An 11,851-nucleotide genomic window follows, 5' to 3' on the forward strand; every position below is an offset into this window, starting at 1 on the left:
ACCAAGCGTCCTCTCCACTCCCATCCTAGTCTATACTAGCACTCAAGGCATGGGCAAGGGAAGAAAAAGACTCTTGTTAGGTTCATTTTACTCTTATTTAGTGTAGTTTTTTCACTTATTAACTACTTATAATGTGTTACCCTGGCAACCACTTTGGGCCCTAGCCTCCATTGCAAGCCACTTCCCAACTTAACATACAAATTACCTACCCTAGGCTCATAAAAGTGCAAATCAAAGAATCACAATTTTCACCTTTGTCCTATACAAGTGATTGGAAAGCATCAAAAGATAATTCACAATACAAAGGTTCAAGTGTCCTAACTACACCACATGATGCTCTTGCAAAAGAGAAGAGTTGTGCTCTGATAGAGGAGATGGTGGACCAAAGTGTGAAAAAGTGTAGAGATGGGTGGTATGATTTATCATCCCTACAGCAATAAGGCCTCTTATTGTACTATCTTGAATGAAGACTGAATCTACTGTGAACTCAACTGTCTTCCCTGATCCACTACATGTAATCTAATAAATCGAGAGAAGTTTTGTAGACAAAGATGGAACATACAATATTTCATTGAATTTGCTACCTTGAATGCCAACTGAACCTTTCCTACAAACTATTAAACAAATGTTATTCCCCATGAGAATATGAGGAATGGGAGAAGCCTCAATAGTGGAGAAGACCCTTGAGAAGATGCCATATGGTGAGAAGCACCTAAATCTAGTATCCAAGGGACCTGGGAAGGGAATGCAATGGAAGCCTGTAATGCATGACCCTATCCAAAATCTGGTGTAGATGTCAAAGAGATGAAAGAGGACTGAAAGGTAGACCCTTGTGAAGTAGAGGAGGATGGAGATGAAACAATGCTCTTTTGAAGAAGAGCTATCAAATCTGCAATCTGTTTCTCATAGCCATCAAATCTCTTTTGAAAATAATGTGACTCATCATGAGGTCCCTTCTGATAATAGGAACAAGTAGGAGTCTCAGCCTTCTTTTTCTCCTTCTTAGAAGAAGATGATGAACCAATTATAGTGTTGTGAAGAGGAATTTGATATCTGCTTCAACTTATGTATATCCTGAGGTGATTTGGCAAGCAATGCCTATGATTGTGAACCTATAAGTGAATCCATTTGAGTGATCTTGGACTACTCATGAGTTAACCTATCATAGAATGTCTCAAAAGAGGGCATAACATGTTGTGCACCTAGAGCATCCATAGTGGAGTAGAAGGTAGAAGTGAAAACCTGATAAGGACCTCGAAGCTTTGAGAGTATCAGAAAGATACACTCATCATCTAACTTTATCTTTCTAGAAACCTATAAAATAGATTGAAGCAACTTGAATTTCATCAAGAAGTCCTCAATGTTGGTGAATGATTCAGGAACCAAGGAGGTGAACTCTACATCTATCTATAGAACCTTGAACTAATTCATTATGCCAAACAAGGTGGAAAACTTTTCCCACCTAGCTATGGGTGTAGTCAAACAATCTAGGTGAAACAATAACCCATCTAAAATATTCATTACAATGAGGCCCATTTCCTCATCTATCTTATTGTACTACATAAGAATCTCATAGGGCCTCTATAGAACTGGTTGAGTCACATCGAGGCATGACCATAACCCCTTTACCATAAGCAATCTGGTCATCTGTCCTTTCTAAGTATGGTAGTTGTGAGGTGTAAGCAAGGTGACATAAGAGTCTACCATTGAGAGAAGAAGACAAAAGTAGAAGGGGCAATTCTGAAGTAAAATACAAAAAGGAAAATGTGCCCCCCCACAATTTAATAAATTGAACCCCAACTTACAAACTGATTGCGTAAAGGAGAGAAGAGCAAAAAATCTTCAAATATGAATAAAAAATACTTGGTACCAAATACTGGTGAAAAGACTAAGAATCTAGAAAGTTCTTGAGAAGAGCTTTTCGACACTTTTTTCAAAACAAAAAATAGAGCTATAATGAAGAAGTTATGCCCCCGAAAGATAGAAGCCATCAACAAACTTCAAATGCCAAAATAGGTATCAATCTAGAAAAAAATCCAAAAATTCCTCCTCCATCATATCTATCTTAGAACCAACTTTTTGACACTTCTTTTGGATCAAAAAAAGACCCTTGTATGCTCGAGTTATCACAAAAAAATAACAAGGCCTCCAAACGTATAATTTTTTTAAATTTTTTTTAAAAGAAAATAAAGTAAAAAACTTGCCATCACAGATGGAGTGGAGCTTAGGCTAAGTTGTAGGCTGTGGTGACCATTTTGAGTGCAGTCCTAGTGGTGGTGGGGCACCATGGCGGTAGAAGGGTGGCCATTGATTACAAGCAGTGTTGATCAGTGGTAGACGATTACTGTGACCATGATGGTTAGTGGTCACCATGACCACTAGCAGTTTCAGTGACCACTAAATGGTTTCTACAATTTGCGATGTTGATTTTTTTCCTTTTTAAATTTTTTTTGCATCTTGAATTGTGTACAAAGGTTGTACAACCCTGCTATGCAAAAAAAATTGCCTCCCAGATCAAAGTTGTCCAAAATGGACAAATTTTATATGGAAATAAGGGTTTTGACACCTTTTGGATCCAACCGTGAAGTCCATTTGGCCTCAAACTACTCTAAAAACTAGTAACCGCATATTTTCATAGGAACTACCCAAAAAACTCCATATATGCTCTATTAAACCCTTGTTCTCCTTTTTCTCCAAATAATGAACAAGTTGCAATAGATTTGGCTTTGATACCATGAAGGATTTGATCAAAAAAATTCACAAAGTCTTTGAATACCTACATGCAAAAAACCTATCATAGAAGAAAGAGATGAGAGGGGACAAGGGTTTTTCTCTAAAGATTATGCAAATGTATTCTCAAAAAATAAAAGAGATAAGAAACAATTACAAGAGTTCAACCTTAATGGTGAACACAACCCTAAAGCCTAAGAAAGCTAGTTGCACATTAATAATTAATAAAAGAATTAATTATTAACGTACCTAAGAGAAATCTTAAGCACTAAAGAGTAATAACTTAACTAATTAAATCAAAATGATTTAAGTAGTAAGGAAACAAAATATTACTCTAACGAGTCCTTTACAAGCAACTGGAAAGCATCCCAAAATAATTGATTAAAGACCCAGAGATCAAGTCAAATATTTCATACCATCTATCTCAGTTTCACACAAGAACACTAACAATAGATCCAAACTCATCATAGAGCATACCAGACACATTACCATGGTTGAGTTTAAAAGATCAAGATCAAACCATCATCATGACATCACAAACACATAACTCATAAGTCTAGGGTAACGTCCTAAGACTAGTCAACACTCTAGTCAACCCAAACCCAAAACATAAGACAACATATAGATAATAGTGTAGTTTCATAGTTTGGTTTGATTTTGAAAAACACAGTTTGAGTTAATAGTAAGGTTTAAACTTTTGTTTCAATGTAAGTTTTTGAGTATATGAGATTTACAATTTTACCCTTACAACTTAACCCATTCTTGTATTTGAACATATTACACAATTACCCTTATCTGATTTCAATTAAATATTCTAAAATATTTTTTAGATAATTATTTATTAAATTATTAGAATAATAATAATTGATTATCTAATAAAATAATTACAATTTTATTAAAAATCAAAATCATTAATAATAATAATAAAATAAATAAATTTAAAACTTTATTAGATAAAATTTATTATTATTTAAACTTAATTAAACTAGATTAAATTAAATTAATTAATAACTATTAAAAACAAAAACTATATTAATAATATATTAATCATTAATTAATTATCAATTAACAAAGTTTAATACTAAATTTATTAATTATTAATAATAAAATTTTAATTATAAAAAAATAATTTTTAAAAAATAATGCATAAGAAACTGCATTTAAGTCCAACTAACTGACCATTAATGATAGTTGTGTGATCGCAGATGGCCTGCTATCGCAAGCAATAGTATTTATTACTATTGCTACGTATAGTAGTACGTTTGCATATGTAGGCATTAAAAAGGCTAGGGTGTAAAGGGGAGGTGGGGAATTGGTGGCCCCACCTCCTCTAAAATTATTATATTTTTTTTTTTTTAAATAAAATTTGGAAAACATATTACACAAACACAATGTAGACAGGAATATCAAATTACATAATTCATTAAGCAATCAAAACACAAGACCCTACCTGAGTCTGATGCTAATACGCAACCACCTGAAGCTTGTGAGAGAATTCTCTTTTCTCTCAAAATCTTCTCTCTAAATATTCCCTTCTCCAAAAATTTGTCCCTATGAAAAGAACTCTCAATCTATGATATGGAGTTCTCTCCTAAATATGGGGCACTGATTGTGCAATCACGTGAGGGAAATCGTTGATCACAACCTTTTAACTCTTTAATTACTCATCTTTTACATTTTCATGCACCCTTTTTGCAATATAAAATATCTTTATTAAATTTATTTGCTTTCGATTTTTTAATTCATTTATGATATTTTAATTTCATGCATAAGTTTTATGCAATTTAATTAAAATAAACTATATTAAATGATTCCTTACTCTCTCTTATTAATTTTTGAAGCATTTTTAATATAATATTTATTAACTTAAGTAATAATAATATTTAGCATTTATTTAAAAATGATCTCCTAAATATATTATTATTAAATTAAATAAATATTATTACGCTCTCAAATTAGAACTATAATTTCCTCTTTAAATTTAATTCTTTTTATTTAATTAATTTCCCAATTAATTAACAATTAATTAAATATAATTAAATATTCAAATTATCTCAATAATTTTCCATTAAATTAAATCATTAATTAATCTTTTAATTTGACTTAGTTAACAGAAAAATCACTAAAGACCTACAAGATGAAGTATGAAAACCCAACGTAAAATACCACATACAAGATCATACTCAAGGGTTATAATCACGAATTTACAGCATATGATGAATTGAGAAGGGTAATCATCTGAGATACTTGTCCTAATCTTCTAGTACAATTATTTTAAAGGTTAGGATTTGGACTCAAGAATTTATCTCCCCTCTTACCATTGAGATATTAAGATAGGGTACACTCATCTTGGCAATTCAAGGAAGTCAATACCTAGTACCTACAATCTGCATAAAATCCACACATATACAAAGACATATTTCTAAACTAAACAACCAATGGAAAGAAGTGGTGCATCGTGTGGATCTCGACTAGCAGGTGGCTACGACTCCCTTCCTTAACCACATCAGAAACATCATACATAAAGAAAACATACACACACGCACCATACACATTTAGTATGGGGTAAGTTGTGATGACCCCTTTTTAATCCTCTGACCTAGCATTCAAATTTGGGCCTAAGTTAGGGGGTCATTTAAATTAAACAAGCCTATGACACTCATCGCTTATTAAAATATTTGAGGAGTTGAGCATTTAAAAAAATTAATTTATTGGTTTGTTTGGAAGATTTCTCCTCATAGTGCCAGATAATCTTCTCTCATCCTAGTTACAACCATCTCAAGACGGTAGAATGACGATGCAAAGGGCATTTGAAACAAGCTCCAAGTGGTTCTAAAAAGTGCTCGAAATTACTCCGCCTCTCTCTCCACCAATTCCCTATCTCAAGATTTCATAACTCAAGTGAGGATAAGACTTTCTATACTATAATTTGAAATGCATCTTGATGTTATTTAAGTCTTAAGAATGTATATACATATATAAGTATAATGTACCAGTATCCTCTTGATTGCAATATTTATTAATATATCACATGTTAATGTCTACTTTGAATCCTATATCATCACCCACACACACACACACACACACACACACACACACACACACATATTGCAAACGCTTAATAGAATATAACACTTTCTATTTATTTTAATGTACATCTTAATATCCATGCAAGATGCTTGTAAATCTACAAATGAAATGGTATTAAGAATCATATAATTTGTAGCATAGTAATACGTATCCTTGAGGCCGATATCATATGTTACAGATTACAAAGTTTGCTTTTGTATTTTCCAATGTTATTGATATATATTTATATGTATTAATCTCCATTGTCTTATATCAATTTACTCCAAATATATATTTCATCACATCATGCGAATGAGCTTTAATAATCTATTTAAGCATAACCTTTAATGAATAGAATGAAATCAATGTAGTGGTTATATGTATCAAATTCTGAATGTACGTATGTAGGAAATTAATAATGCCTGATTCTTATCGAACTTCATTATATTAATGCAATTCCAATTAATGTGATTATGATAGAAGTACTTGATTGTCCTTGACATGGATACTATAAACAACGTCGAGTATGTTCAATATGTTGCGTAGAGCTATATTTTATTGTTCCAATCTCCACGTTTATTCTCCTTTACTCTTATTTGTTTAAATGCTTCTCTTTTTTCCTTGCCTTTCTCACTTTCAAACCTAACCCTAATATATATCATTGGTAGTAGACGTGGTGTAAATTCGTGTCTTAAATCATAATTTAATCATTGTTCTTATGCTCTTTATTGCTACATAATCCATACGATTATTTATTTATTTTGGAAAGAATTTATAGTCATACATTCAAAGTGCCACTATATATTGATTGGAAATATTTATAGTTAATAGATTAGGGTTGAAAGAATCATTAGGTTTAGGTTTATCTATTATTGAAGATATTTTCAATGGCAAAATTAATATAATTTAAAGTTAATGAATGTAATATTAAACTTATGATATTAAATACATAATATTTCAAAGTACAATGAAATAAAATGTACATATAATGTGTTTATTGTACATTACATGTTTATAGTAATATAGTTATAAATGATCATATTTGACTTGTTGATTATAAATTGAATTTTGGTGTTATAAAAAATATGATGAAGATATCAAATTCAACTAATTAAATAAATAAATTACATGTGTGACAGAGAGAAATATATATATATATATATATATATATATATATATATATATATATATATATATATATATATATATATATATATATATATATATATATATATATATATATATATATATCAATCTTAAATATTTAAACTAATACATTACATGTTTGATAAAAGAAAAATATATTAATCTCGGCTCATTATAGTCCCCCCTTCCTGAATTTGCTTGTCCCCAAGCAAGGCTAAATAAGAAATGACTTCTTCTCCAACCCACTTAGCATCTTCCTTGGGAAGATTTTTCCATTTTACCAAATATTCTAGAATAGTCTTTTTCCTTAGTCTCCTATCACACCTTTTAAGAATAATCGTAGGCTCCAAGATGAGCTTTCTATCACTATCTAATGGTGGTAGATCATCACAAGGGTTTATATGTTTTTGAGGACTTTTTAAAGTCTGGATACATGAAAAATATTATGAATCTTACTGTTCTTAGGTAGTTCTATCTCATAGGCTACTTCTCCTATCCTTCTTAAGATTTGATATGGTCCATAGAAATGTGGTTTTAATTTTTCTGCTCCATTGACTTTGAGTGAAGATTGTTGGTAGGGCTGTAGTCTCAAAAATACCAGATCTCCAATTTGGAATGACCTTTCCACTTGTTTTCGATCAGCAAATATCTTCTGTTGGTTTTGAGCATGGTGGAAATTGTCTTTGAGAATTTTCATAATATCAGTGCTTTGTTGAATGAAATCCTTAGCTCTTGGTATCCTGCTCTCTTGAGTGATCAAATCCCCAAATGTAGTGGCCTCATATCCATATAACACCTTAAATGGACTCATCCCAATTGACATGTGATGGTTATTATTATAACAGTACTCTCCCAAGTATAACCATTTGACCCATGCATTTTTTTGTCCTGTCACATAGTTTCTGATATAGCCTTCTTTCTATTTGTTAACAATTCTTGTTTGTCCATCCGTTTGGGGATGATAACTGGTGCTGGGGGTTAAATCAGTTCCTACTAATCTAAAGAGTTCCTTCCAAAATAAGCTAAGAAATTTTCTCTCTTTGTCACTAATGGTATTCTTGGGTAACCCACATAATCTAAAAACCTCTTTAAAGAATAACTCTGTTATTTGTGGTGCCTTATAATGTATGGATATGGAAAATAAATGTGCATATTTGGTTAGCCTATCTACCACTACCAGGATGGAATCTCTTTCTTGCACCTTAGGTAATCTTGTAACGAAATCCATGGTAATGCTTTCCCATTTTTGGTTTGGGATGGGTAACAGTTGTAATAAACCAACTGGGTAATTCTGTTCAAACTTATTTTTCTAGCATGTTATACATTCCTGGATATATTTCATAACATCCTTCTTTTGGCCTTTCCATCAGTGTGTCCAGATAGAGGGTTGTCATGGAATTCCTTCATAATCTTCCTTTTAACTTTGGAATTTGTTGTTAGCAATATTCTTCCTCTGTATTGTATGAGTTCTTCCACAATTTTGAATTCATCATTGGTTATGTTTCCCTCCATGATCTCCTTAGTCCTTGGATCTTTAGCATATCCTACAACAATTTCAATTTTCCAATCACCTGTGATACTAGTAAGGGTATTCAATTAGCCCTACTGGGATAAAGCATCTGCTACCACATTATGCGTTCCTTTGACGTACTCAATATCAAAATTATATGCTTGGATTTTACTTACCCATTTCTACTAGTGATCATTAAGGTCTTTTTGATTCATGAAGACCTTAGGCTATTATGGTCTATTTTAATATTGAACCTTCCACATACTAGGTATTGTCTGAATTTTGCCAATGCGTGCATGATAGCTAACATTTCCTTATCATAAATTGAGTAGTGTCATTTTCTCTTTGAAATTTCCAGCTTTCAAAGGCAATAGGGTGTTTTTTTTGCATTATTATGGCCCCAATTCCTTCACCAAAACCATCACACTATAATTCAAAAGGTTGTAAAAAATCTGGAACAGCTAAGACTAGACAAGAACTCATTCTTTCTTTTAACTCTTCAAAAGCCTTTTGTGCTACCTCATTCCATCCAAAATTTCCCTTTTTTGTCAAGTCTATTAAAGGAGATGCTAACTTGGAAAAATTCTTCACAAATCACCTATAATAGTTGCATAATCCCAAGAATCCTCTAAGTTGAGTTAGGGTTTTGGGTTTCAGCCATTCCCTTATTGCTTTAACTTTTTCTTCATCCATGCTTACACCTTTGTCACTAATTTTATGGCTGAGATAGAGAATTTCTTCTAATCCAAATTCACACTTTGATGCTTTTGCAAATAAGGATTCAGATTCTAATATGCTCAGGACTTCTTCAATATGTTGGCGATGTTCAACCCATGACCTGCTATAGATGAGAAGGTCATCAAAGAAAATAAGGAGGAATTTCCTAAGTTTTTTTTAGAAGATATGATTCATACATGATTGGAAGGTGATTGGGGCATTGGTGAGGCCAAAGGGTAGAACTAGAAACTCAAAATGCCCATAATGACATCTAAATGCTCTCTTGGGAACATCCTCCTTCCTCATTCTAATTTGGTGGTATCTCGAACATAAATCAATCTTAGAAAAATACACTACTCCATGAATTTCATCTATGAGTTCATCCACCCTAGGAATGGGATAGTGATTTTTTATAGTTTTCTTATTTAGTGCTTGATAATTTATACACATTCTCATTGTCCCATCCTTCTTTTTCACTAGGACTACTAGAGATGCAAAAGGACTAGAACTAGGTTGAATATGTCCCATTGCTAGGAGTTCTTGGGCCTTTTCAATTTCATCTTTATACTTTTGAGGATGTCGGTAAGGGGTAGTGATTACTAGTTTAGCATCCTTTTCCAATTCTATAATGTGTTCAAATCCTCTTTTGGGTGGCAATCTTGGTGGAATTTCTTCAAACACCCTACCATGTTTCTTAATGATAGGCTCAATATCTATATGGATAGCTGATTCATGTGGAGTGGATTTTTTTAATACCAAACATTGTGCAACCCATTCTCCTTGACCATGATGTAATATTCTTTCTATTCTTTTGCATGAAACCAATTTTGTAGAATCATCAGGTATTCCTTCCAATGTTATTTCTTCCCCCTTGTGCTCAAAATGGATTTTCAAGTTTGGAAGGTCAAACCTAAAACATCCCAGAGAAAATATCCATGGATCTCCAAAAATTATATATGAGTCTAGTGGAACCACATGTAGGTCTTCTCTAATGGTGTGCTTTCTTCCTAATGTGATTTCTTGTTGTGGAATCACCTTTGTACATCATACCAATGATCTTGTGTCTTGAATAGTAGTAAAACCTTTGAACTTCTCAATTTTTAATTTCATTCTATTAACAAGTTTTTGATCAATGTAGTTATGGGATGCTCCACTATCAACTAGTGCAATGACTTTCTATCCATTAAGAGTGCATTTAATTCTTAAGACCCAATTTTTGGAGGGTTGAGTCATAGTGGCTATCACTGCATATTCTTCTCCCTCTGTCTCTTCTTCATTGCTTTTTTCACTTTTTGCCTTTTTGTTGACCTTTTCTTCCTCAAGATCCTCTTCTATTCTTTGGATACAGCTTCTTTTTTCACATCTATGTCTAGATATCCAGTCTATTCTACAATGACAACAAGTGTTTCTTTTTTGGTTGCAATTATGGCCTAGTTCCCATGGCTTTTGGTATTTAAAGCATAAATTTTTCTTCTTTAGTTCTTCTTGATCCTTCATAGGAATGAACTTTTTGTAGGATTTATCTTTTTTGTGATTTTTTGTACTAGGTTTATTCTAGGATTTGTTTTTTGTGGTTGAAACTTCCAATCTTAATGTTGTTTCAAAAGCATCATCTAAAGATGAAGGTTTTAGGGCACTTACTAGACCCTTTAACAAATCTTATAATCCTTCTATGAACAAGTACGTAGAGTGTTCATCATCTACTCATGTGACTTGGACCGAGATCTTTTGGAATTCTTTAATATAATCCTCTCCTGCCCCTTGTTGTCTTATTTGAGTTAATTTCTTAAAGTTTTCTTGAGGATGCCTTCTATCAAATCTCTTAATGAGTTTTTGAGAAAATTCTTCATAAGAATTAATATTTTGGTGCCCTTGAGTAATAAGGCCATGATGCCACCAATCATGTGTCATGCCTTCTAGGTGAAGGATTGCAAATTGAAGTGCATCTTCTTCTATCATTGGACTAAGGGTAAGATAGGTGTTTAATTTTTGTAACCAGGCGTGTGCAGTAAACTTTTCTGATCCATCAAAATTTGGGAGTGTTACTTTATTTACTTTACTTCTAAAGTCTTGATTTTGATGTCTCCTTTCTCTCCTATGGTTTTCATGTCTATTGGCTTCACAAAATTCTGTGAATGTTATTAACTCTCTGATTTTTGGTTCAAGGTTGGCATAAGCTCTTGCATGCTCAATAGCAATATTGGTTGTCTATCCCTCTTCTTCCATTAAGGGGCCCTCCCTAGGTAAGAAAGGGGGTTTCGGTATTTGAGATGGCGAAGCTCCATTATTTTCTAAATGGTTTGAACTTATGTCTCTTCCACCAGAATTATTGTTTTTAAGATTGTTTATGGAATTTCCCATGTTGTACAGTGCTTGAAGAAGTGCTTGATTTGATGTTTCTATTTGCTCTACTAAGGTTTGGTTTGTCTATTCCATAACATTTATAATTTCATTGGATAATTGTTTGCTCATTTTTTCTCCCTTTTTCATGTACTATATTTTCAGGATGGCAAGATCAGGCTTTGATACCAATTGTGATGACCCCTTTTTAATCCTCTGACCTAGCATTCAAATTTGGGCCTAAGTTAGGGAGTCATTTAAATTAAACAAGCCTATGACCCTCATCATTTATTAAAATATTTGTGGAGTTGAGCATTTAAAAAATTAATTTATTGGTTT

The sequence above is a fragment of the Cupressus sempervirens genome, chromosome 8, assembly GCF_028749045.1.
Source record: "Cupressus sempervirens isolate cs-2001-9-10 chromosome 8, ASM2874904v1, whole genome shotgun sequence".
In the NCBI taxonomy this organism is placed as follows: Eukaryota; Viridiplantae; Streptophyta; class Pinopsida; order Cupressales; family Cupressaceae; genus Cupressus; species Cupressus sempervirens.